The sequence below is a fragment of the Callorhinus ursinus genome, unplaced genomic scaffold (genome assembly GCF_003265705.2).
Source record: "Callorhinus ursinus isolate GAN/ISIS: 27379988/994484 unplaced genomic scaffold, GSC_fseal_2.0 scaffold15, whole genome shotgun sequence".
NCBI lineage: Eukaryota > Metazoa > Chordata > Mammalia > Carnivora > Otariidae > Callorhinus > Callorhinus ursinus.
In genome coordinates this window covers 40,020,471-40,048,253 of record NW_027397077.1, presented here as the reverse complement: position 1 = coordinate 40,048,253, position 27,783 = coordinate 40,020,471, and the positions used below count along the sequence as shown (strand labels likewise).

Here is a 27,783-nt window from a genome sequence, read left to right as displayed (position 1 = left end):
CAGCTGAGAGCTAATGCCCAGCTTGGGGACTAGACCATGAGTAACCTCTGTCCAAGACTTTGCCTCAACAACGACAGTCCTTGGATCTCACAGGGCCTCAGTTTCCTCATCTATAAAATGGGACCAGTAGAGGAAGAAGTCTGGGGCCTCGGCCACCCCTGCGCTCATGCCCAGTGTGGCTGAGCATTCGGCTTCAGGGTTGTTTCAGAGTGTTCTCTACCCTCTCAGGGGCCACAGTCTGCCCCGAAGGCCTCAAAAGAAGAGAATTCCAACAGCTTCCCTTGTCCTGGGACCTCCAAAAGCTTCTCCAGGGAATCTCTCAGAACCCCAGAGTCAAACCTCTACAATAGGACCACGGCAGCTAAAAATGAATGCAAACACCAGTGTTGGAAAGTGGCCAGCAAGCCTTCTCACGGTGAGCTCCCGAGCCCGGAGCCCCGCTGCAGCCTTGGGGGTAGCCTGGAATAATAATAGCTGCTATTGTTAAGCAAGCACTTGCTGTGCTAGGTGCTCGGAAAGCCTGCCTTCCTTTACCTTTCCCAAGTGCCACTGGCCCCAGTTAGAGAGGAGGAGACCCGGTCTCAGAGGAGTGCCGTGGTTTGGGCAGACTTTCAGAGCTGGGAGGAAGCCCAGCTCCTTATCATCCTGCTGTGCCCTTTGGATTCAAGGTTTCGGAAACTGAGGCCAGGAGCAGCATTGCCTGAGGTTGTGGAGAGCCCAGAATCCTGGGACTCCATCATGATATCGGCTGCTATCCCCCAAAGTTCACATACCCACCAACCCTCCAGGAGAAACGGCGAGGCCTTGGGCCTGAGGGCCATTCATACCTGGCCGGTGTCCCCAACACAGCTGCGCACAGGAGCAAGTTCAGGAGACCCCTGAGGCTGACCCCTTGGTCACAGGAATCAGCCACATCCTTGCTCTTCATCCTCATTCCCTAAAAGACACCCCAGTACCCCTTGGAGGGTTGGAGTCACACCAGGTCCGCATTTTGAGGGCAGAGGTCTTCAATGCCTTAAGCGCCTCCTGGGCCCTACTGAGGGAACTGTCATTCAGATCCCAGCTCTGCCAAATTGTGTTTCTGTGGGTGAGTTACTGTTCCTTTCTGAGCCTCGGTGTTTTCACCTATGTGGTGGGGGGACGTGGTGGTCGCCCTTGTGGAGATGATGCAAGATGGGAGTCAGGGACCCTGCCCAGCCCCTGCTCATGCCTGATGGAGGCTGGGAGGGCCACGCAGTTCTCATTGGCATTACAGAGGGGGACACAGCTCCCTCAGAGAGGGTCAGGGACTCGTCCCTGGTCACCTGGTGAGCACCTGTGCTGTGAGTTCGTGTCCGTGGAGGGACTTAATGCTGTATTCTTAGGGCTTCAGAGGGCAGCCAAAGGCACTGTCCAGAGGGGGTTCTCTCCGTCAAGGAGACAAAATCCCAGGATGCAGAATTGTGGGGCCTAAAATGGAGAAGACAGGGCAGTGGTTAAGAGCAGACTCTGGAGCCTGGAAGCTTGGGCTTGATTCCCAGCCCCAGTGCTTCCTAGCTGTGTGACCTTGAGCAAGTGATCTACCCTGTCTGTGCCTCAGTCACCTCACCTGCAAATGGGAGTAAAAGACAGTACCTACTTCATTGGGTTCTTGTGCAGATTAAATAATAGGTGTAAGGAGCTTAGAACAGTGCCTGATGCTCTTCACAGGAAGCTCTACGAAGTATTAGTGTTTGTATGACTAGTATTATTATTCATAGAATCAGAATGGGAAGACCGGCCCGCACTCCTCTTCACCCTCTCTGCCTGAATTTTGCCCTAGCCTCCTTCATGGCCACCAGGGACGCCTTCTTTGAATGCCCATCTGGCCTGCCACTGTCTGGTCAAGGTCTTCAGTGTTCCCCACTGCCAAGACTCCTCAACCCCCATCGGTGATTTATCCCCCACCGACCCTTCCAGCGTCTTCCACACTTCACCTTCACACCGCGTCTTTATCCGTGAATTACTTCATGCGCTAAGTTGGTCAAGAATTTAGTCATCTATACAAATTGGAGCACAGCTCCCCTTCACACTGACCTTTTCCCTCACCTCTGAGGCTTTTGCCCAAGACATGCCCGCCCCTGGAACACCCTTTAGCCATCCTTCAAGACCCCACTGAAATGTCTTCTTCTTCAGGAAGACCTTCCTGTCTCTCCTGTTATTGTAAGCGCCCAGGCAGCAGACCCTGGACCTCTGGAGACAGGCCCTAGCCGATGAGTTTTGTTTGTTTTACTTTTGTGTTTTTCAGAGACTTCATTAAAACATTGTTGAATAAACACATGTTGAATAAATGAAAGGGCGACCTCCCTCACTGGTTCCCCCATCCTCTCTTTTATCCCCCTCCCATCATCTGTTTCCCTAAGTGGCCAGATGGACTCTTTTAACAATGTGAATCAGACGGTGGTTCTCCCTGCTTAAAAGTCTGCAGTCTTCCCCATGAGCGCAGGATGAAACCCAGCCTCCTTTCACAGCCACGCAGTGTCTGGCCGCTCACCCCACCCTCTTTCTTCACTCACTCTTCTCTAGCTTACTGGCTTCCTTTCCATTCCTCAAACTCATCAGCCTCTTTCCTGCCTCAGCGCCTTTGCATATGCTCTTTCACCATCTAGAATGCTTTTTCTCCTTCTTTCCATATGATGGGTTCCTTCTCATCAAGCTAATTGGCAATTCTCCACTGAGGCCATCCTTCACCTATTAAAAAGAGCTTCCCCTGTCAGGGCACTTGGGTTTTAACAAAACTTATCACATTGACATCCTTTTCTGTATTTATGCCCTTGTTTGTTGTCTGTCTCCTCTGTAGACAATCGGTTCCTTGAGGACAGGAAGCTTGTCTGTCGGGTTGACTGTTACATTCAAGAGCCTAGCCCTGGGGGAGGCTTTCTGTTTTGTGCAACCTCATTCTTGACCCAGTATGTAGGTTGGGTCAAGAGGAGGGGGTGGAAATGATTGTGGGCAGTTGCCCAGGAACCCCACACTCAACCCCCCTGCCTTTAGTGAGCCTCTCTGTGCAGACTTCAGTGAAAGCGGTGCCATCTGTGGTCTCCCACCCTTTACATTCTAGCTGGGCGGCGGGCAGTAAAGGACAGACGGACAGACAAGTCTGTAGGTCCTGTAGCACGGTATGAGGCTGAATAAAGCAGAAGAAGGTCTAGGAGGAAGAGCTTTCAGCTGTCCTATTCTCTGGGAAATTGGGTTTTGTCACATTGTTTGTGGTCGGTCCACTGTGGACTTTCAAGCTTGAAGAGCCCTTAATGATGGGTTTGGGGGCCAGGCCTTAATAAAGGGAAATTTCTGCTGATTAGACCCACACAGACCGAGATCTGAAAAGAGCGTGCCTGCCTGGCGCTTACCTGCCCTCCCCCACGCAAGTCCCCAGCAGGGCACCCAGAGCTGCCAATTACTGTGTCCGTAGGCCAGGAGGTGGCCAGAAAGGAAACCAGGCAGCTACCGCTTGGAAAACCCTGTTTTCCTTTTTTCAACTGCAGTTATTTGAATTACAAAACTAAGGGCATGCTTGTTGAAACACATGGTGTGATACAGAAGGGTCCATTGCAACACGACCCCCTTTCCTCTCCCCACATCCCACAGTGACCTGATGTGACCACGGTCAATACCCTGTTTTGTCCATATGGGGATGCACATTTTTACCACATGGTCACGTTCCGGCATCCGGGATACGTCCTGCAGCTGATGACACCTCCTGGTTTTATTCGAAGTGCTTTTTCTTTCTTAGTGGTATGTAAAATCCTGGTGCCACTCACAATTCAACTTAGATTCATCAAAATCTGGCAATTTGCTGTTTCCTTCTCCTGTTTGTTCTTTCACTCGCTGGCAGATAGTAGTTGTGAGGGGTTTTGTTACCTTCTCTGTGGGATCTTTGTACTCATACCTGTGACTTTACTCTGTCCCAGGACTTTGGCCAGCCTGAGGCTCAGCAGTCTTCGAATGAGAGGCTGTGGAGCCTGGTGCAGAGGGCACGGGCCTGGGAGCCGCCGGCTTTGCCGTTGACCAGCTGTGGTGTGCCCTCCCTGTGCCCTCATTACCACGGTCAGGCGCCAGTGCACATGTGGTGCCAGTGAGCCTGGCCCCAAGGGTGTGCAGGGGGCTGGCACTTGGATGGCGGATGGCATAGCATAACAGAGTACGTCGTCACCCCCTCCCCAACCAAGTAGCCCTGAGCCCCAGAGGAGGGGCAGGGAGTCTGGCTCCTGTAAAAAGGTTGGATGCAAAAGGTCGTCTAAAAAAAGCCATGAGCAAACCAGGGCAGGAGGTAAAGTCAGAGAACAGGCTCAAATGTCAGAAGAGAAAACAAAAGGGCAGAAAACATGAGACTGAAAAGATGCTTCCTTTACCCCCAAAGCAAAGAAGAGGTATTTGAAAATATCAACTGAAGCTTCTTAGAAAGGAGAAAGTCACAGAGAGGCCAAAGTGATGTGCTGTCCCCCGACCCAGCCTCCCCCTGCTCACCCAGGTGCAGGCCCAGCACACAGGAGGAGGCCTGGGGCAGCTAGATGCACCTACAGGTCAGAGCCCCCTGGGTTCCTCCCCAGGGCCAGTTTCCAAATCACAATGCCATTGACTGCCATGTACACAGGTGCTGTTTCAAGTGCTCTGCAGGACTCACTTAATACAACATGCCTCCGGCAGGTCTTCTCTCCATTCCACACATGAGAAAGCTGAGGCTCTGAGACGCTGAGCTGCCCAAGGGCACCCAGCCAGCAGGCTGACTCCAGAGCCCGACCGTGACGACAGTCGCTTCACAGTCCCGGAGTCCCGGGTCTGGCGGGCAGACCAGTCATTGCAAACCAGTGTTCTGTCAACCAGGCTGGGGGAAGCTGGGCTTGGGGGGAGGAGGGGGGCGGTGCCAGAGCCCAGAAGAAGCACCGCCCGCCAGCCCTTTGTTGGGCTCTTGGGGAACCGCCTCAAGGGGTCCTCGCATGGCAGCCAAGTGGAAGGATAAGTAAGAGCTAGCCAACTGGAAGGAAGGTAGGAAGGGGAAAGGGTGCTCCAGGCCAAAGCGCAGCTTGAGCGGGGGAGGAAGCCACCCCCAGCCGCCCAGAGCAGAAGGCGGCAGGCGGGGGCGGGGGGTGCTGGGTGGAGAGCTAGCCAGACCAAGCCAAGGGCAGTGGGCCGAGCGGTTCTAAGCTGGACAGTCATGTGACCAGACTGGCCTGTTTGGAAGATCCCGTGGCCACCGTGGGGATAACGGGTTGGAAGGATGAGGCTAGAGGCCCATGAGGAGGCTGGGCGGGCATCCAGGCGAGCAAGAGCAGAACGGAGGAGCAGTTTTGCCACGAGATGGGCGACGGGCAGGCTGACAGGGCTTTGGGCCTGATGGGGAGCAGCGAGGGAGAGGCCACAGGAAGTCCCAGCGGCTGTGTGGGCCCCTTAGAAAGGGCCAGAGATGGTGAGAGGGGGAGCAGGTTGGGGAGAACCTATGAATCTGATGCTGGGGAAGGGTTTGCAAACTGTTTAATGAGAGACCAAAGGGATGAGTATGAACAGACCCTTGGGAACCACTGACTGAAGGAATATGAAAGCCCTTCAGAGAAAGAAAATAACCACCCATAGCTAAGGGGGGGGGGGGCGCGGGGGTTCGTTCACTCCACGAACCGCCGGCTGCTGAGGGCCTACTGTGTTCCACGCACTGAGGACATCACGCTGAGTGCAACAAGCCAGCTCATTGCCTCCTGGCCTTGCAGTCAAGGGGCTGGAGATTGACAATAAGCAAAGACATAAGTGGGTGGCACGTCAAGGAATATGGAGAAAAATAAGGCAGAGGAAGGAAGATGAAGAGAGTTGTTTCGAAGAGAGGGTCAGGTATGGCCTCCCTGGGAAGGGAGCATTTGAGCGGAGACCTGAGGGAGCCACATCGCTGTCTGGGGAAGAGGGTTCCAGGCAGAAGGAGCAGAGCAGTCAGTGCAAAGGCCCTGGGGTGGATGCATTTCACTGGATTCAAGGAATGGTGAGGAGGCCAGTAGGGTGGAGGGGAGTGAGCCCTTGTAACAATCACTATTGCCTGGAATTATTTATTTAGGGGGAGGTTAGGAGAGTTGTTCAGAGAGATAACAAGGGGCTGGGGAGTGCAAATTATGCTTGGCTTCATGGGCCATTGTAGGGACTCTGGCTTCTCCTGAGAGAATGACAGGAGCAACAGGAGGATTCTGAACAGAAGAGGGACTTGATTTGCCTCTGGCTGTGTGTGGAGAACAGGTGGGGTGGGCGGGGGGGTGGGGGTCAGTGAGAAGCAGAGAGCCCAGGGAGGAGGCTTTTGCAGTGAGCCTGGTAAGAAGCTGGTGGCTTGGGCCAGGGCAGAGACTATGGAGGTGGTAAGAAGTAACCACATTGTTTGTATGTTTTGAAGGTAGAGCAAACAGGATTTGTAGATGGATATTTGGTGAGATAATTTTATTACAGAAGTGAAGAGCTGAGTTGATCCCAGCACCTAGCACATTGTCTAGAACCTGGTGAGCGCTCCGTGAATATTGCATGAAAGGATGGGTCGGTGGGTAGATGGAGGGATGGAGGGATGGATGAAAGGATGAAAGCAAAGTGGCAGGGAGGCAGGGAGAGAGGAAAGTAGGCAGGCCTTGAATGCCAGACTACAGAATCCAAACTTTTTCTCAGAGGCAGTTGGAGCCGTTACAGGGTCTTGAACAGGGGCATGACAGAATGTACTATTGGAGGTACTCTCAGTGGCATTGGGCAGTACCTGGCACCCTGTCCCAAGCTGGTGATTCCCATGGACACTAATGGCCAGTCCCCTCTGTTTTTTGCTGTCCAACCCAACCCTCATTCATTTATTCATTAACAAGCATTCAGTGAGCACTTTGAGCTGAAGGCACTGGACATGGTGTGAATGAAGCAGACCAGTCCTTGCCCACAGGACACATTCTTCACCCCCCATAAGGCTGCAGAACCAGAGACAGAAGGCAGGTTCTTCCCAGGACTCAGTAGCCCACCAGCTTCATGCTGAGAAGTGAGGGATTGCCTTGTGCCCTTTCCAGTGACCTGGACTTCTTACAGCCTCAAGTAAGCCAGGCAAAGCCTTACAACTGGTCTTGGAACCCTAGGGACCCCTTGCATCCCCTTCCTAGCACCGGGCTTTCTTGTTTGAGATTTGGTTTTTGATTTCATTTGGGGATTTGCTTTGGTCGTGTGTGTGTGCGCGCGTGCACACCCGCACGCGCATGCACACCCATGTGCTGGGCGAGGGGGCGGGGAGGGAAACTGCACTAGGAATGGGTAAGGAAAGAGAGACCAGCATGCATTTAAGACCCACTGTGTTTCAGATTCATTACATATTTATTTGTTCATTTAACAAATATTTCTTGAACTCTCGCTATGTGCCAGGCGTTGTGTGAGGCAGTGGGGATTAGTAAGACAGAGGAGGTCTCACTAATAAGTAAAATAAATAATTCCAGGCAATCGTGATTGTTACAAGGAAAAAATTTAACAGGAGGGTCAGAGGGGCTGCCTGGGACAGATTGAGGAGGGATAGGAGAGTCAGGGAGAGGAGGAGATAACATTTGGATGATGAGAAGTACCTGGCTGTGTCACCATCTGGGGGGAAAGCGATCCCAGCAAAGGAGTCAACATGTGCAAAGGCCCTGAGTGGAAAAGAGTAAGGCTTGTTCAAAGGTCAGAGGCCACCGTGGCTGGGGTATGTACAATGCGCAAAGGGGAGAGAAGTAGATGAGGCAGAAGTGGTGAGGGACCAGATCATGTGGGGCTTTGTAGGTCACATGTGGTGTTTGGATTTGATCCTGACATTGAAGGGTCTTAATCAGGGGTGAGACATACACAGACCCCTCTGGCTGCTGTGTGGAAAGGGAATGTCATTTCATTCCATCCCTGCACAATTCTGGGCAATTGGTGGTGAAAATCCCATTTTCCAGGTAAAGAAACTGAGTGGTGTAGCTTCTACTAAGTGGCTAAGTGGCGTTTGAATCCACTTTGTGTAACCAGATCCTGCTCAGTGGGCACCCACAGAAGGATCTTGGACTAGATAATGACGTGGTGCAAGGGGGGTTGCAGGGATGCAAACTCAGGTTTGGCTCCTGCCCCAAGCACCTCCGTGCCCTGAGGCCAGACTGTCCCCTCACCTCACTCACCACCCCTCTGCTGTAGATTCCAGACGCACCAGCTTATTCCGTGATGCCCTGGACCTGTGTCCACTCGGGGCCATTGTGAGGTGGGTACTAGGAGCATGGATTCCACAGGATTTTGCCAGAAGCTTCTGCAAAAGCCTTCCCCTGCCACTGACACACAGCACCCTCGCAGAGTGACCCTCCCTGACTCCAGGCCCTGGGAGCCGGGTCCTGGCCACGGGGCCAGCCAGAGCAGGGAAGCCCTTGCCACGCCACACAAAAGGTCAGGACAGCGAGTGCTCAGCCCTGGCCTTTGTGATCCTCGTGGAGACGGGTGGCAGGGATGGACGCGGTTCTCCCCCATGCCACTCTACCCCCACCACCTGCCCTCGTCGCTGGAGAAAATCTGGATGCAGATAAAGTAATCACCCCCATCACCTCCTCTTCCAGTTTTTCTTGCCACTCCCCTGCTCCCCTCCCATGCCCTCACCCAGGGCAGAGTTCAGGGGGACAGGTCCTTAGCTGTGTCTCTCATCAGCCGGGGGACCTCACCCCTCTGAACCTTAGTTTCAACAGCTGTAAAATAAGGTAATAAACCTTCCCAGGCAGCATCTCAGTGAGGAAGCCACACAGAGACCTTAGCTTGGTGCCTGGCACGTCCTCAGTGCTCAGCTGAAAAAGCAGATGCCCCTTTTATGGTGACAGTGATGACAGTGGCCCCCTAGCCTTCGAAGTCTTCCCTCACCTCTTGCCCCCGCCCTGCCTCCCTCCTCTCCCCCTCTTCCCCCATCAAAACGAAGCCTCACCCACTCACCCCTCAAGAGGAGGTGATGGGGGTCCCACTCACGCCAGGCCTACCCGGGGTCTGTTTCCAAACGGGCTCTGTGCCCAGGACTTCCATGTCATCCTCTTCTTACCCTCATGACAACAGGGGGAGAGACATGGCCTCCTCCCCATTTCGTGGCTGAGGGAACTGAGGCTCAGAGCTGTGAAGGAGTCTGCACAGAAAGTGAGAAGCTGGGGCTCCTACCCAGGTCTATGTAGACCGTCACCTCTTTTCCTGATCTGCAGGGCATTCTTCTCGGGCTTTTGGTTGCGGCCGTACACCCGTGGGTTTCTGATGTGTAAGGGGGTTTTCCTGCCATGGGAGGTGTTAGGTGAGGCGAGGTGTTAGGTGAAGGGAGAGGTGTGGCACTGGGACAGTGCCCCGGTTCTGGCTCTGCCATAGCTGGGGAGTGAGGGGCCCCTGCAGGGCATTCCGCAGGACAGCATCAGAGCTGGGACGAGCAGAGCCCAGCCTGGCTCGGGAGTGAAGACAGAGCCTGGGCTAGGGCAGCCTGGGGACAAATGGTGAGGAAGCAACTGAGGCAAGGAGCACTGGTGGGCGTTGGAGAGTTCAGAATGCTAGAGAGACCCCCAGAGCCAGTGGCAGTGGGATGGCTGTGGGGGTGAAGGTAGGGGAGACGCTGGGGGCATCCTAGGACCTTCGCCTGTGTGCAGGTCCCTCAGGCCATCCCCCTCCCCCCATGGAGAGGCATCTGGGGGCACCACATGCCCATGGGAGAGGCAGATAGTGGCTGGGCATCTGCCTGTTCACCCTCCAGCTAGCACCTTCCAGGACCTGAAGGGTGTTCAGGTCACTTTCTCCCTCCCAGGAAGCCTCTCGTCCCTTTAGATGCCTCCAGAGTTCCCAGGAACTCCATTTCTCTGCACCCTCTTTGGCTTCAGTCCCTGGAACTCAGGAGACCCAAAGTCGGAGCCAGCACTCATCATTTATGCTTCAGACCTTAGAGAGCATCTTGCCAATGACCTTCTTTCACAAGGGAGAAGCTGGGCTCAGAGAAGTCTAGGAACTGCTCAAGGTCACACAGTGAGCAAGTGGCAGAGAAATGGACTCCAGGCTGGGACTCCCTCCCAAAGGAGCACTTCCTTATTCTTTCAGACTTCCCTCCAGAAGAGAAAGGGGTCCCCATTTTCCTGTATCCATGGTCTCTGGGTGCCCAGCTGTATGCTGGGGGGCTGATGCCAATGTGCGGACCACGGAGCCCTTCTGTAGGCGGCTCCAGCATCCTTCCGGGCTGCAGGGGGCAATTCTTTTTTGAAGTCTTTCCAGGGCAGCATTTGGAGGCCAGCCAGCAGATCTTTAATACCTCCATGGAAATTTCCGACAATGGAATTATTAAAACCTCCTATGGCCCTTCTCCCACTCCACTTTGTTATGAAAAACAGCCCGTTGGTGGCCAGGCAGGGGACAGAGCAGCTTCGATCCCAGAATGAAACTTGCAGAGAAGAATTCCTCAGTGAGAGACTCCCGAGGGGATTGCTAATGGGACCCAGGGGATCCTGGAGTGGATTCCAGGAGGTCTCTCAGTAAGGAATTTCCATCTGCCCCGGGCCAGGAGCCAGGGCTGCCGTGGGAGCCCAGGATTTCCTCCTGCCCCTGGTGCTTGGGGTGGTGTTGGCAATGTGGGCAGGGCCTTGCACCTCGTTGACGCTCAGTAAATGCTGGTTGGTTGTTAGGCAAGTCACAGGTAAGTTGATAGGAAGGAGGGAGGGTGGGGTAAGTCTGGTCCCATTAGGAACCATCCGTGCCGCGTGTGTGATCTTGGTCGGTCACCTCACTGCCGTGCTGTCCAGCTTCCTCATCTGTAAATTGGAGACGAGTACACCGACCACATGAGGTGTTTTGAAACGAGAACCAAGGCAGAACTGGCTCCGTGAACAGCAGCTACTTTGGTCGTCTCCATCATCACCCTCGCCAGCAAGATGAGGGAAAATAGAGAACACGTGAGCTTGGGAGATGGCCCTGAACCATCTGCGGGAATCCCCGTAGGAGCGACGTCACCTTGGCCAAGCGACTTCCCCTCTCTAGGCCTCACTTTCCCCAGAGAGCGCTTTCCCTGGACTGAGGAGTGAAGAGTGTTTTCCTTTAGGCCCTGTAGGTGGGCGGAATGCAGGCTTTCCCCAGCTCAGTCATAGGAGTTAGGGTGGGCTGGGAGGGCGGCGGTGACTGACAAGACTTCAGGGAGACCTGGAGCTGGTAGGGCCCTGGGTTTGCGCAGCTCAGGGGAAGAGGCCGCCACACTCTGGGGTTCCAGCATTTGTGCAGCTTGACCCCAGCCCCTGAACTGCCCACTCTTCCTCTCCCCTCACCACCAACCTGGCCGGAAACGGGGTGCCCATGAGCCAGTTTTGACCCATCTGGGTGGGGAAAAGTGAGAGGTGGGCTTCTCTCGTCCCAGGTGTCGCTATTGAGTTGACAGAGGTTGAGGGTCACTTGGCGTGAGCACAGCAGGTGTAACCGGGAGGTGCACACTGTGGACCAGTTAAGAACTTGACTTCTGCAGTTGGCAGAGCTGGGTTCTAATCCTGCTTCGCCAGCCGTGTGGTGGGGGCAAGCTGCCCACATCCCAGGCTCCCATCTGTAAAGTGAGGATAACCGTAGGGCTCACCTCCCAGGTCGGCTGTCAGGTGGGATGGAAGAGAAATAGCGTGTGGCACAGCCTGGGCCAGGGCCTGTATTCATTTATGCACTCAGCTGTATTGCAAACATCTACCATGTGCCAGCAGTGGCCTGGGCAGTGAGATTTTATGGTAAACACATAAGGCAGTCTAGGGTGATCAACTTGTCCTGGTTTGCTAGGACATCCCTGGTTTTAGCCCCAAAAGTCCCGCATCCCAGAAAACCCCTCAGTCTCAGGCAAACCAATCCAGTGGGTCATTCTCACACAATCCCTGCCTTCCTGGAGTTTAAAGTTTAGTGGAGGGAGACAGACAAAGAGTAAATATATAATATATGTGGTTAAAGTATTATTTTAAAAATAATGCAGAGTGAGGTGGCAGGGGGTGATAAAACTTATTTGTAATGGGGTGGTCAGGGCAGGCCTCTCTGAGGAGGTGTCATTTGAGTAGGGACTTCAAGAGGTTAGAGAATGACATGTAGATATCTGGGGAAAGAGCACCGCCAGTCAAGGGAACAGCATGGAAGCTGACATGCTGGAAGAAGAGGAAAAGGGAAGGGATGGGGTGGGGTGAGGGAAGTGGGCCAGTTGAATTAATTGGGAGCAAATACTATAAATGCCAACTCCCGTTTGCTTAAGAAAAAAAAGATGCAGGGGCGCCTGGGTGGCTCAGTTGGTTGAGTGTCTGATTCTTGGTTTTGGCTCAGGTCATGATCTCACGGTCATGGGATTGAGCCCCGCGTCTTAATAAATAAATAAATAAATAAATAAATAAATAAATAAATAATAAATAAATAAATATAAATAAATAAATAAATAAATAAATAAATAAATATAAATAAAATCTTTTTTAAAAGAGATAAAAAGATGCATTAGTTAACTTGAAAAGAACAGGGAGGATTGGCTTCAGGTATGGTTATAACTTGGTGCTCAAATGAGACCTTTACATTTCTCAGTGCAGCCTGCGTTCTGTTACCTTCATTCTCAGGAAGGTGACCATACTCCTCCCTATCAGTAACTGCAGCAGAAAGAGATGCTCTGTTCTGAGGTCCAGGCATGACATGTTGGAGCAGACTGAGGTCTAATATGACGAGAGCAGAAGGTGTGGGCCAGAGCACCTGGGCCTGGTCTTAGAGATCTCAGTGAGGACTTTGGACTTAGTTCGGAGTGTGCTGGAAGCCGTTGGAAGGTTTTAAGCAGGGAAGTGATGTGATCCAGTTTCTGTTTTAGGGATATCAGTGTGGCTGTTGTGTGGAGTATGGGTTGTGGGAGCAAGGAGGCAGCAGCAGGATCGATGAGGAGGCTGGGGCAATCGCCCCGGTGGGCACTGATGGTGGAAATAGAAATGAAGAGGATGGAGTTGAGAAGCACTTAGGAGAATGCCTGGACCAATCTTGGAGTCTAGGTGAGGGTAGGAGCACTGGTAAGAACTTGGCAGGGCCTCAGCCCCAAAAGAACTGGGGTATGGGAGGGAGCTCTGTGCCAGAGACAAGGCAAGAGCCAGTCCCTAGATTTGGGGCCTCTTTCCCAACAGAACACAAGCCCCCTAGGTTGAAGGTCTGGGATCTTTGAATCCCCCACCCCCCCAGTTAGAGACTACCTGAGCCCAGAGCCTAGAGTCTGCAGGTGGGATCCAGATGACCCCAGCTGTGAGGAATGGAGTGTTGAGAGGGCAGGGAGCCTACCAGCAGAGAGCAAGAGACCCATAATTGCGGGAACTTCCTACTCATCCATGAGCGCTGCCCCTTCCTCCAGTCCTGGGCCCAGGGCAGGCCAAGATCCCCTGAAAGAAATACCAAGGCCCAGGCTGTGTCCCAGAGTTCCTCAGGACCCGTTCAGTCCTTCTCCTAGTGCCTTAGACCAGCTCAGGGTCTCCCCTGCCTACCAGGGAGATTGGCACAAGTCATATGCAAGGGAAGAATTGCCCAGAGCCTAGACTTTCCAAAGACAGTAGACTTACATTGGGGTTATCCACCTTCTGACCCACCAGACTGGACTAAGTCTTGGGCCATTTCTAGAATGGGTCTACTTTTAGATGTCCAAGCAGATGGGCCACGAGCATTTTTCTGAGGTTCTGTCCTGCCCAGGTTTCAGGTATGACCAGATGCAGGTGTAGCTGATTTAAGCCTCCTAGGACATGTACCTGGGGCAGTTCTCAGACTGCATGTTTCAGAAGGGACTTGGGTGTCCATGTACCATTCTAGGGATATGTCCATGCCCAGATCTGGAAGCTAGTGAAGAGAAGGCTGAGGCACAGAGAACCCAGGAGAGTTTGGTTGCATTTGGGAGCATGGCTGGGCTCAAGGTCTTCTATGGACCATGTGTTTGGAGCTCAGCACTTTCACACACATTGTCTCTTCTAATAGGACAACGCTGCAGGGCAGTGTTGTTATTCCCACTTTACAGATGAGAAACAGGCTGAGAAAAGGCCTGCATGGTGTTTATCATATAATAAGTTTCCAGAAAGTCTGAAATTTTCTCCTTACTCCCTGGAGATCATACACTGAATGTCATAGCTTCCCACTTTGGGAAGAACCTTTATAGCAAAGGAAATCAGTCTTTTCACTGCATGAACCCACCATCCCTCCTCTCTTCCCTTCCTTTCTTCCTTCCCTTTATTCTTCCTTCCTTCCTTCTTTCCCTCCCCAACTAGGACCCACTATGTATTAGACACTGTGCTAGGCCTTAGCAGTACAATAGTGATTAAAATCCAGACACAGGCCCTGCCCTCAGTGATCTAGTGTTGAACATGAATCCAACAGTCACACAAATACATGTAAAATACAACCATGGTGAGTGTGACAACAGAGAATATAGTGCATCAGGGAAGGTCTCCCTGAGCAGTTGGGCTTAAGTTGAGAATAGGAGGATGAGGAGGACTTTACTAGGTGATGATGGGGAGGGAACAGTATTAGCATTCCAGGCAGAGGGAACAGAACAGACGAAGGCCTAGTGGGGAGAGTGAGCAGTGTGGCTAGAACAGGGAGAGTGAGGAGAATGGGGTGTTGGATGGGGCTGGTGGAGCCTGGGCAGTCCACCCAGGGCTTAGAAGATCACATAAAGGAGTTTTGTCTTTATCCTAAGAGCAAGGTGGATCGGGGAAGGTTGCGATATAATTGAAATTGCTTTCCCAAGTGGCAACAGGGAAGCCAGTTAGGGAGTTACTACCATCATCCAGGGAAGAGATGAGAAAAATAGGGTCAGGGGCTGTGAAGATACTGGGAAATGAGCAATTTTTTAAAAAATGTAAAAAGAGCAAAATCAGCTTGGACGTTGGAGAGAAAAGTGACAGTGGTGACTTGTTTTCTGAGCTGTCTACCTAGAGAGAAGATGAGGCCTTCTAGGTGACAGTGAACCCCAGGGGAAAATGATGTGGGTTGGGAAAACTTAAGGGTTAGATTTCAGACAGGTTAAATTTGAACCCCGACCTCACACCATACACAAATCAAATTGAGGTAAGAGGAAACAGAGGGGGAAATCCTCAGGACATTGGATTTGGCATTGATTTCTTAGATATGACAACAAAAACACAGGAAACAAAAGAAAGAATAGATAAGTTGGACTTCATCAAACTTGAAAACTTTTGTACATCAAAGGATATTATCAATAGAAAAACCATAGAATGGGAGAAAATACCTGCATATCATATATCCAATAAGGGATTAATATCCAAAATATATAAAGAACCCTTACAATTCAACAACAATAAAAAAGACAATCCAATTCAAAAAATGTTGGGCAAGGGACTTGAATAGACATTTCTCCAAAGAAGATATACAAATGGCCAATAAGCACATGAAAAGATGCTTAACATAATTAATCATCAGGGAAATGCAAATCAAAACCACAATGAAATTCCACTTCAAACCATTAGGATAGCTATTACAGAAAACAAAAAGCAGAAAATAACAAGTATTGGCAAAGATATGGAGAAATTGGGATCCTTATGTACTGTTGGTGGGAATGTAATATGGTGCAGCTGCTGTGAGAAATGGTGTGGTGGTCCCCCCAAAAATTAAACATAGAATTACCATATGATCCAGCAATTCCACTTCTGGGTATATAACCAAAAATACTGAAAGCAGGAACTCAAAGAGATATTTGTACACACAAGTTCATAGCAAAATTATTCCCAGTAGCTGAAAGGGGAAAGCATCTCAGATGTCTATCAGCAGATGAATGGATAAACAAAATGTGGTCTGTATGTATAATGGAATATTATTCAGCTTTAAAAAGGAAGGAAATTCTGACACATGTTAAATGGATGAACCTTGAAGATGCTGTGCTAAGGTGTAATAAGCCAGACATACATATTGTAGGATTCCACTTACGTGAGGTCCCTAGAGCTGTCATACTCATGGAGACAGAAAGTAGGATGATGGCTGTCAGGAGCAGGGGGAGGTGAATGGGGAGTTTGTGTTTAATGGGGACAGAGTTTCAGTTTGGGAAGATGGAAGAGTTCTAGAGATGGTTGGTGGGGATGGTTGCACAACAGTGTGAATATGCTTAACTCCACTGGATTATACACTTAAAAATGGTTAAAATGGTCAATTTTATGTTACGTAGGTTTAACCACAATAAAAAGAAAAGTAAATGAAAAAAATAAATTGAGACAACTTGTAGATCTGAATGTAAAAGCTACAACTGTAAAGCTTCTGGAAGAAAATATAGAACATTTTCACCACCTAGAAGAAATGATTTTTCAGAGAAAATATAAGAGACACTTATCATTTTAAAGAAAACCCGGACAAGTTGAACTTGGGATCTGTTGAGTATGACATGTGGGGACATCCAGGTAGAGAGACCAGGTAGGAAGCTGGTATCTGTCGTTCATGGTGAGGCCTGGGCTGCAGGAACCACCCATGAGACTCCCACGTCAGCTGATATGTCAAGCTACAGTCTGTGCCTTTGGGGCCCACAGTGGGGTCACCTGCCTTATGACCCACCCAACCAGACTAAATGACTTTGGGCCACTTCTGGAATGAGTCTAGTTGTGGATGTCTGAGCAGATAAGCCCTGAGTGTTTTCCCAAGGTACTTGCTCTAGTTAGCATCTCACTGGGGTGTGACAGACCATCTATCTATTTCTCTAGCCAGACTTGGGGTGCACTATGATAACAGCTCTCTGCCCAGCTCTGTCGCCTTCACTTCTGTCCCCAGGACTAATGGAGAGTCAGATGAAATCTAATTTCTTCTCAACTGGAGGCTGATCAGTTACAGTTATAGGAACTTGCCGTCTGGAAAAAAATAGCTTTGCATTTTGCATGGGAGAGCACAGCACCCGAGTTCTTTCTTCTCGGCCATGCTGGCGTGGAGGGGAGTTTGTCACTACAAGATTCGGAGCCACTAGACCATTGGAAAGCTGTGGCGTGAGAAGTGATTTTCAAGTGGCCTTGCTTTACTGAGGGTCTCTAGGCAAGGGGTTCCAGCCTTGAACCTTGCTCTCTCTAACCATCCCCAGGCCCCTGTGTTTCCTGGCTCTACCACCTCGGTGCTATTTCTACACAGCATTCACTGGAAAGCAGGGAGTTGACTTGGTCCTGCTTGACAGTGATGCTTAGTCTTTGTGGAGCGATGGGGTCAGGGACTCCTTGGAGCAGCTGGTGAAAATCACAGGCTTCCTTGGCAGAAAAATGTGAATCTACACAAACGTCTACAATGGGCCTTTATATGGGCCTCAGCTAAAGACAGAGTGGTTGGGGCTCCCCGTAATAGCACTGAGGCCACCCCAAAATGTCTTCCTGCTTTGCCCTCTGGTTATCTCCCAGACGAGACAGGATTGTGCCAGTTTTGCGGGTGGAGAAACTGAGTCTCAGAGGGGTAACACAAGCTGCCTGCCTTGTCCTGAAAGAAGTAACTGGGCCTGTGAGCTTGGAATTCCCAAACTCCCCCTTCTCCTGTATAGTCGGGAGTCCCCACCCTTAGCTTCTCTGAGTGGGAGAAGGGGTTATGAAGCAGTCAGTGGTGGGAGGCTCTGTCCCTCGGAGGGTAGAGCTCATGTCTGAATCATCTTTAAATACCCAAAGACCAACACAAGACTCCAGGATCAACCATATGAATGATAAGTAAGAGTGTATGCATGGGGGTGGGGGCGCCTGGGTGGCTCAGTCAGTTAAGCGTCTGACTCTGGGTTTCAGCTCAGGTCATGATCTCGGTGTTGTGAAATCGAGCCCCACATTGTGCTCTGCCCTGGGTGTGGAGTCTGCTTAAGATTCTCTTTCTGCCCCTCATGCCCTCCTCCCTTTCTTAAAAAAAATATAAGAGTGTATGCATGGGGCATTGCCGACTGGAAGGGCCTTTGGCTTTAAAGGAAGAAATGCTCTTAGATATCAGCTCTGTCCATCCTAGCACTGTCATCTGGGCCTCTCTGAGCCTCAGTTTCCCTGTCTGTAAAATGACACCATGCTCTGTGTTTCACAGGCTCTGTCGCACATCACCTTCCCCAGTTCCTAGGAGTCATGTGTAAATAGCCCCATCTCACAGATGAAGACATTGAGGCCCAGAGCAAGCCAGTGACATGCCCAAGGCCATGTGGCCAGTAGCAGAGCTGGAATCGAATGCAGGCCTGCCTAACCTCAATCTGTGCCCTTGACCAAATGCAGGGAGTCCAACACCTAGTAGGTGCTTCATAGATGGACAAGTTGCCCCTCTCCAGTCCCCCCAGCCAGAGGGCCTTTTCAGCAGGAGCCTGCAAGTGGTGACATCCAGCATAAGACCGAATAAAAGTAATTGGGGAGGATGCAGGAGCTTTGACATGACCCCTTCAGGCCAGGTCCCCTGCTTCCCAGTGAGCTCTTTGATTTCCTACACATGACTCTTGTCATGAGCATGGGGCAGGAGTGAGGGAAGATGAACTTGGTTGCCCTTTTTTCTCTGCTTTTGTCTTTTTACTTTTTTCTCCTCTTGTTGCAGTGGCAGGTGGGAGGCCCAGCAAATGCCCAATGTGGCCACCCCTCGTTCTCATGCCCACGCACCTCCTCCCTCGGTTAACCTCCCTCTCTGAGTCTGTTCAGAGTGGCAGCCCAGGCTCAAACTAGAAGTGATGAAGTCTACGTTCTCAGCCCACCCCAGATCTGATGGTGCACTTCAGACTAGTGGGTGACAGGAGGACAGACGCTGAGTGCATGAGGGCTCACCGTGAGCCACAGATGTGCCGGGCCCAGGTGCACATGTGGATCAGCCGCCTCCCCCAAGGAGCTCCCGGGAAGACAGTGACAGTGTGGTGTACCCAGAAGGCCATCGAAGCAGAGATGGGTGTTGCAAATCTGCCGAGGAGGTTAGAGAAAGCTTCAGAAGAGCAAAAGTTGGAAGTAGCCTTTGCCTATAGGAGGGCACTTCGGGCAGGGGCAGCTAACTGGGCAGACGCCTGGAGATGTGGAAGCTCACAAAGGGGTTTATCACAATTGCGAGGAAGGGTACAAGGAAGGGGCCGGAGGACATGAGACTGGAGAAGGAGACAGGGCCTGTGCATGAGGCTCCGGATTTTGAACCCTGTCCTGAGAACAGCAGGAAGCCACCTGATCAGGCCAGCCAGTGTGGCTGCATTCTCTCTCTCTGCGTGACCTCTAAAATGCTGGGGGCTCAACTCTGAGCCTCTTCCCTTCCCTTACTTCTCTCTCTCTCCCTTTCGATGATCTCACCCTATCCTATGGCTTTAAATACCATCCTTAAGCTGCTGATTCCCATATTTATATCTTTAGCCAGAGCCTCTCTTCTGCACCTCCAACTCGTCATCCAACTGGCCACTTGGCATCTCTACTTGGATTTCTCACAAGCATCTCAAAGTTAACAAGTCCAAAATGGGATTCTTGATCATGTCCACCCACCCCCAAAACCCGCTCCCTCCCCAACTTCTCATCCCAGGAAGTGGCACCACCATCATCCACCCTACTGCTGAAGGCAGAGCCTTTATCTTCCATGCCTTCCCCCCAGCCCCGGGCCCTGGCTCACCCTCTCGGTTCTGCTTCCTAACTCCCACCCGCCCACACCTCCTCAACACCACAGCCGTCCTGTCCACACTCTCCTGGGTGACGCAGTACCTGCCTTTCTCCCACTCTCCCTCTCACCCCCTGACAGTCCGTTCTCCAGTGGGTGATGGATCTTTAAACAAACAACTCTGTGCTAGTCTGCCTCCTAAAGTTCTTTAGAGACATCCCTCTGCACTTGGAGTCAAATCCAGATTCCTCAGGGAATCTGAGCTTTGCACTGCCCACCTCTGAGCTCACCACTGCTCACCGCCCCTCACGCACAAGCCCCAGCCACGCTGGCCCTCTTTGGATCATTAAAAGCACACCCAGCCCCTTCCCACCTTCAGGCCTTTGCCCGTGCTGTCCCTTCGGCCTGAAACACACTGGCCCCAGCTCTCTGCACATCCACCTGGTGAAATAGGTCCCCAGGCAGCTGGTCATAGTGCCGTAATCTCTTCATAGCATTTTGCACGGTCCATCTTTCCTAGCAGAGCAAGCACAGTGCACCAGGCACACAATAGGGCTTGCTTAAATAGCTGTGGAGTGAACAAACCCAGGAACAGCAGAAGGGGCCCTAGAAGCAGGAGATCATGGGAGGGAGAACGAGACCTGACCAGCCAGCAGAAGGGCACACACTAACACCAGGCGGGATGTTTGGGTTTCACTGGAGAGGCACTGGGGAGCCATAGAGAATTCTAAACCAGAGTCAGAGAAGTGCAAGCCATCATTGGAGCTCGGGAGGCTATATGTGTGGTGGTCACGGGATTGGGTTCTGGAATCAGACTGCCTCGGGTCAGGTCTTGCTTCAACAGCTGCCCAGCTGAGACCTTGGCTAAACCACGTAGACTGTCTGAGCCTCGGTGTCATCCTTGGTAAATTAGGGCCAGCTAACAAAGCCTACACATAGGGGTACTGAGATGTCAAAGAAAGAGACGGTGCATGGAGAGTTCTCGGGACCTCATAAGTGCTCAATAAACAGGGGCCAATACTGCTATTTCAGGGTTGTGGGTCTACTTAGTGAGACCGTGAGTGGCGAACATCACACGTGGTGCCAGGAAATCAGCCCTCCCCTGTCCTAAAGCTCAGTCTGATGGGGGAGATGGGCACATAGCTCTGTCCGTGGTTCCCTGGGACAAGGACCGAGCTGAAGTTCCAAGCCGGGCCCTGTGTGAGCAGAGCATTAAGTCTGGGGAAAGTCAGGGAAGGCCTCTTAGAAGAAGTGACATTGGATTTGGGGGAGACAGTTTCCTTGAGAGAATATTTTGAGTCAGCAGCCACTGGCCCAGGAACAAGACAGGAGGGAGGTGTGTTCTGGCTGCTCAGCTCCCAAAATAACCCAGATCCGAGGGCGGACAGCCCAGCAAGCCCCAGGAGCCACCACCGTGCCTTTCCTGGCCAGGTTCCCATGACCTTGGAGCAGTCCTTGCCCTGCCCTGTGCCCTCAGGTGGCAAGAGGGGCTGAAGGCGGGAGGCCCCGGGCCAGAGCTCCAGCCCTGGCCAAGGGGGCTGGGCGGCCAGCGCAAGCACCCAAGACAGCCCCTTCTCACCTCCTGCTCAAAGGACCCTGAGCTACCCTGTGACCCAGTCATGTCTGCATTTTGGCTTCTGGACCAGTGGCTTGACCTCCAGGGCAGAAGGGCTCTGTCCCTCCCTCTTCCTCTGCCTGAGTGTCTGCCTCAGTCTCCGTGCCTCTCCTCCAGTTCCTCTGGCTCTTTGTCGTTCTGTCCCTGCCCCTCGTTCCTGCTCTTTCCCTCTCTCCATCCCTCTCCTCCTCCCCCTTTCGTTCTACCTTCCCCCCCTCTTCTCTCTCTCCCTCCTCCTCCTCCTTTCCTCTCCTTCTCCCTCCCACCCCTGGCTCTCAAGTTCCCTCTGTCTTATAGCTTCTCTTTCTCCCCTTTCTCTTCCCCTCCCCCTCCCCCCTCCCTCCTGTGAGAGGCACCCCAGAACAGCCTCTCTCTGCCCCTGTAAGACCAGAGCCCAGGCTCCAGCCCCACCAGCCCCCCTACCCAACACATACATCCTGGCCCAGCCTGACCCAGAACACAGGGATAAGGGCAGGATTGGCCAGAGGGGTGGATGCTGAGACTAATGCAGATCGTGGGGGATGGAGGGAAGGGTCCTATCCTGCCCCCCACCCCACCCCCACCTTCCCTCACCCCCGTGTCAGAGCTGGGGTCCAGAAGAAAGTCCCTGAGCAGTGTCCTCCCCTCTGTGCAGCTGCTGGGCTCCCCGGACGGTCAGACAGCAGGTCGGGTCACTGGGCCCATTCAGCAGAATTATAAATAGCAGCTTGTGCCTGGCCTGGCCCACAGAGCAACCACGGCGGCCGCAGGGCACCCCAGGCCCCTGTCCTCCACCCCTCCAGCCATCCCTCTGAGGCAAGGCCGGCCCCTCCCCTGTGCTGCCAGCGGGTCCCCAGGTCAGTATCTGATGTGCTGTCGCCATGGTAACCTGCATGTCCCTAGCAGGCTCAGGTTGCGGGAGGTGGGGGTGTGGGCAACCCAGGAAGAGGTCCAATGGCCTGGAATCAAAAGTCACTGCTCTATGCTGGGGCTTGCTGGCTCTCTTGGGGGCTGAGGAGTGGGGTCCTGTCCCCCAGAAATCTCACCCTGCTAGGGGACATGGGGCAGAGATGTCTGACCCTGGGAGGCCTGGCAGAGGGGCACTGCCTCAGGCCTCTGCCAGTGAACTGGGCACAGCAGGTGAGCCCAGGACTTAACGCAAGAGAGATGTGCGTTCAAATCCCACATCCCCACCTACTGCTTAGGTCACCTGGGGACCACCACTTAACCCCCTGAAGGCAGCGTCCTCAGTGTTGAGACAGGAAGCGTAATACTCCTCCCCTTGCTGAAGAGGAGGTTGCTGAAGAGATCAAAGACTACCAGCTATGAGGTACTTCAGTCCTCAACTCACCCTTTTTGTCGCTGGGGCCAATGCAGGGCCAGGGTGGATCTTACAAACTTCTGAGTTACACTGACCTGGGTTCCTATCCGGCCTCTGCCATTCACCAGCTAGATGATCTGAAGCAGGTTGCACAATCCCTCTGAGCCTCAGTTTCCCCATCTATAAAATGGGCATGAAGTCAGCATCTACACGTCACTGTGTTGTTTTCAGGATGAACTGGGCCTCGGTGGGAGGAGCTGTTGGCACAGTGCTGGGCACAAAGGCAGTGTCCTGCACGTGGCGCCTGAACTTGCCATCGCTTTCTGAACTGTCACTTCTCTTCCAACCTTCCTGGCAGAGAAGCCCCTGCTCCTTCACCACCACCTGGTCACGTCAGGCCACGCCCCTTCCCTCCCAGGTCTGTCTCCCCATCTGCAAAATGACAGCAGGACCACTGAGGCCCTGCCCACGTCTGAGATCACTATATCTCGAGCAGCCCCACTGGGCTGGGCTGTATCTATTATTATTTACTGACACCCTCACCTGGGCCCTGTCCTCGATGCCCGAAACTTGAGCTGCACAGTTGCCTGGCAACCAAGGTGCCATCTCGGGAGGCTTGGGTGTCAGGGTGTCCAGCGGCAGCCCCCTCCCCGAAGCCCGGGGGCCCATCCCTGGGCAGCCAGGGAGTGGGAGGGCTCTGGGCAGGGGCCCTTGCCTGGCCCAGCCCACAGGGGACCTCCTCTACCGCTCCTATCTGCCCAGGTCCAGCCTGTCTCCGAGCCCACTCTCTCAGAGTTAAGGGGGCCACCAGCCTGGGATATTTTTATAGGTGGGGCACGTGGTCAGGCTCAGAGACTGAGAAATCGGAGCCTCCTTGCACTGCTAACTGATACAGACAGCTGCCACTGTCACCCTCTTCCTGGAAGCCTGCAGCCCAAGTGTGCCCAAAAGCATGGAGAATTCCCTGACTCTCTCCTAGCACTATCCCCGGGAAGCCTGACACCACCTCCTGGAGCTCCCGGAGCTCTTTTCATGCCCACACTTAACGAATCCTATCACCCTCATGTTTACCTGGATGATAACCTGTTTGCCCTCTCCCGTTTTCATTCATTCACCCAACAAGTATTTTACTGAGCCTTCATTCCAGCTCTACTGCGTCTTTCTTGGGTGACCTCGGGCAACTGCACCTCTCTGCCTCAGTTTTCTTTTCTGCAAAATGGGGTAACAATACCTGCCTCATAGAGTTGTGGTGTGGATCCAATGAGATGACATCTACAGATGTGCCGATGCTTAGCACGGAGCTTGGCACGTAGAAAAATGCTCTATAAATGTTAGATTATCGTGATCATTTTTATTAAATTGTTACAAAGCATAGGCACTGTACCACACAGGGAGGGAAGGAGGCAAAGCTTTTTGAGAACAGGGCTGGGTCTGGTTCCCCTCTATCCACATTGCATCTCACAGGACCTGGCACGTAGTGGACCCTCAGCCAAAGTTTGCCAAAAGAGCAGAGGTGAGAAATGAACTGTTTCCCTTGGAACCCTTTGCTGCTCGGGGCACTGAGAGCAGAGACATTGACTTTAAAACTTTTTTTTTAAAGATTTTATTTATTTATTTATTCATTTAAGAGATCGAGAATGAGAGAGAGAGAGAGCACATGAGGGGGGGAGGGTCAGAAGGAGAGGCAGACTCCCTGCTGAGCAGGGAGCCCGATGCGGGACTCGATCCCAGGACTCCAGGATCATGACCTGAGCCGAAGGCGGTCGCTTAACCAACTGAGCCACCCAGGTGCCCCCAGAGACATTGACTTTAAACATCTTTTACAATTCCAGGTATTCCTTAGGATCTGTTGTGGCTGTTTCATCCACAAAGTTACCAGAATGGGTTTGGAATCTCTTTGTAGCTTTTCAGTCTCTGCCCCATGTTTAGGGTGGGACTGGGTAAAGCAGGTGTAGGGGTAATCATGGTGAACTTAAATAACAGGGCAGACAACTGGCGGTGGGGTGGGGATTCGGCGTTTATAGGAACCTGAGAGTCAGCGCCTCCTTGCATTGTACACCCTAGGTGCCCCACTTGCCTCACTGTAGCCTCAATCTCCTTGTCTTTAAAATGGGCTCCCTGGGGCACCTGGGTGGCTCAGTCGGCTAAGCGTCTGACTCTTGATTTCGGCTCAGGGTCATGATCTCAGGGTTGTGAGATTGAGCCTCATATCTGACTCTGCACTCAGTGGGGAGTCTGCTTGAGATTCTTTCTCTCCCTCTGCCTCTGCCCCTCCCCCAATCCCTCTCTAAAAAAATAAATAACATAAATAACATAGAATGGGCACCCTGCTCCCTCTGCCCCAGGGTCACAGGCAAGACAAAAGGGCCAAACTGTGAAGAACACCTTCTAATAACCATCCTAGTTACATCAGCATAGCCATGCTACTCATAGAAAAGGCTGGGCTGATGGCCCTGCCTCCCTGGGCCTATGGCTCATCAGCAAAACCATGTTGGGTGGCCGCCAGCCTTCTGGCCTGGGGACCATTTCTAACAGCAGGTGATGTGGCCAGGCTGACGGCTCCAGGATTTCACTCTTGACTTCTTCCAAACACAGGAAGGGGCTGCCATCTGCTTCCCACCCCTCACACCCAGCCTGCCAGGTCAGCCAAAGCCCCTGCCTCACACCTGCCAGCAGTGTATGCTAAAGATGGCAAAATCCTGGGAACCTCCTCCCAGCCCCCAGCCCCCTTGGATGCCCATCACTATTCCTCCACCTTGGATAGGAGGACCACAGTGGCTTTCTCAGTACCCCCAGAACAGTACATTTCACTCCTCTGGTGTCCCCACCACATGGCAGCTCTATTTATGCTGGCCTGGGTCTAGAAATCTGTTGAGTGCCAACATCAAGAGCACAGCCTTGGGACTCTGACCTTGATGTGACCTTGGCCAGTCACCCCACCGTGCAAACCTCAGTTTCCACATCTGTAAAATGAAGAAAATAAGAGCATCTACTTTAGAGGCTGTAACGGGTATGAGCAAGATCATGGGTAGAAAATCTGAATGTAAGGAGTGACACTTGGTAGTAATAAAACTTAGCTGTTCTTTTAATTATTTTTATTACTGTTACTGTCCCTCACTTGCAGTTATGACTGTGATCACCTCCCTGCTGGAAATGTTATCTTGTTTCCTAGCTCAGTCATAGCTTCCATCCTTCCTGGAGGCCAGTGCTGAGTACACAGTAGGTACTCAATGCATGCTCTCTGCTTTTGTATTCAAATGCAAGCATTTGTTGAAGTAGGTAAGTCCATGACCCAGGCGATCTTTCTCTCTCTCTCAGTTCCTGAGGTCAAACTATGGGTTCCTAGAACCATTCGACAAACTTCTGTTAGGCACCAACTGTGTTTGTCAGGTACACTGAGGACCTGAAGATGGATGGCACAGTCCCCTGCCCTCAAGGGCATGAATAGTCAAGCCTCATGGAGGGATCAGTTGACTCTGTCTGGAGAGTGGGACCAGCATAGGATTCATTGAGGAGGAGCCTTCTGAGCTAGGCCTTGCAGGGTATATAGGAGTCCACCAGGCAGAGAAGCAAGAAGGGAGGGAACAGCTAGTGGTAAGACATGGCTGGTGGTCCACAAGGCAGTTCTGAGTTGCTTTTTCATTATTAAAACAAGAAATTTTCCCCCCATAGATGTCTCAGTGCCCAGAAGGTGACTCTGGATGATCCAAGGGTAAACCCATGCCCATCAGGGTTGGGGTGTTAGGAGCCAGAGAGGCCCTCTTCCCTGGGCCTGATCCAGGGTCCAGGACTTATCAACAAGTCAGCACGTGAAGGTCTCTAGTCTGACCTTCTCATTTTATAGATGGAGAAACCGAGACCCAAAGAGAGAAGACAGTTTGAGCAATGTGGATAATGGCAGACCTATCTAGCCAGGCGTGCCCAAGACCTATCCATCCATGGCTCAGGGTGACGAGCCCTGGAGTTACATGTTCCTGCAGGATCCTGAGCCCACAGATTGCCCTCTGGAAATATCATTCTCTATAGGACCCACCACAGGCCCCTGAATCTCTGTAACCTCAGTTTCCTACTTGGGAAATGGAAATAATCAATGGGTTCTTTATGAACTTCAAACTGAAGAGCATTTTGTGAACACTGTTATAAAATGCCATTTTGTCATCACCGTCACTTTGTTCAGGGTGAACCCTAATGGCGGAGTTCCCTGAGAGCTGAAGTCATCTGTGGCATGGTTTGGGGGTTCAAATTTCAGGGCCACCCTGTAGACAGCCCCAGAGACAGTGATAAGGCATCTGCTACAGGTTGGATTTCTATTCTGTTCTGGAGCCCCTGTGGGTGCCCTCTCTTGCTACCCACCCACCTCCAAAACTAGGAGACTAAGATAGTCTCAAGAAGGTAATAAAACTCTTTGCCATGACCCATGGCTTCACAAAACCCAACTACACACACACAGTCTAGAGTCTTATTTCTGAAATATATACTTTTTGCACACCTCAACACATCCCCTGCTCAGATATGCTCGAGCAGGCTTATACACATTCCATATGCAACCACACGCATTCTCCACCCTGCTCTGACACATACAGACACACATCTGTACATGCATGCCTGATTGCACAGCCATGCACACACACACACACACACACACACACACACACACATCTATGCACTTATGGTCATGAACTTCCAGTAAAGAAGAGGGAGCAGGGTTATTCTGTGTGAGTTAGAAAATGCAACTATAAAACTAAAAATAGAAGAAAATTTCAGGTCAACCTAAAGAACTTTGTAACCACCAATATTGGCACAGATTATCATGGAATAAGGGAGTAAGCCCCCTGTCAAGAGAGGCATGCAACACAGGCAGGACTTAGCACAGGTATTATAAAGGGGCTTGAACATCAGGGATTTTGACTTCTTAAGTCCCTTCTGGTTTCTGGATTCAAGTAAGCTCAGGGAATCAAAGCCTCTTCTTGCTCTTCTGTCAAGCTTTGCAAATAGCTTTGCACCCATTTCATGCCAGGTCTAATCCTGGAGAGGGGAAGGTGGCAGCTCTGGCCTTGTTAGTCCCTTGTAACAAGGGGGCCAGGGTAGCAGAAGCCCTCATTTGGGCATGGCAAAGCAGGGGTGTCAGGGACTGAAATATCTAGAGAAGCAGGGAGTGAGTGGGGTGGCCTGGAGAGTTGTGTAAGACTTGAACCTAGCTTCTGACTGCATCTGAAACCCAAACCCAACTCCCTTGCTTTACACCCCACACAGAGGCCTCAGAGACTACATGAGGCATAGAATCCAGGCCTGGAAGAGCCCCCTTGGATCCCCCTCCTCTTCAGGAAGATCCTCAGAGCCATTAGGAACCCCAGGAGAGAAAGGA

At 52.0% G+C, this 27,783-nt stretch overlaps 1 protein-coding gene across 1 annotated transcript in view; it reads left to right on the top strand.

The window, feature by feature from the left end:
* ATP2B2 (ATPase plasma membrane Ca2+ transporting 2) overlaps positions 1-27,783 on the top strand; it is a 170,981-nt gene that overhangs the window by 9,583 nt on the left and 133,615 nt on the right. The window lies entirely within an intron of this gene.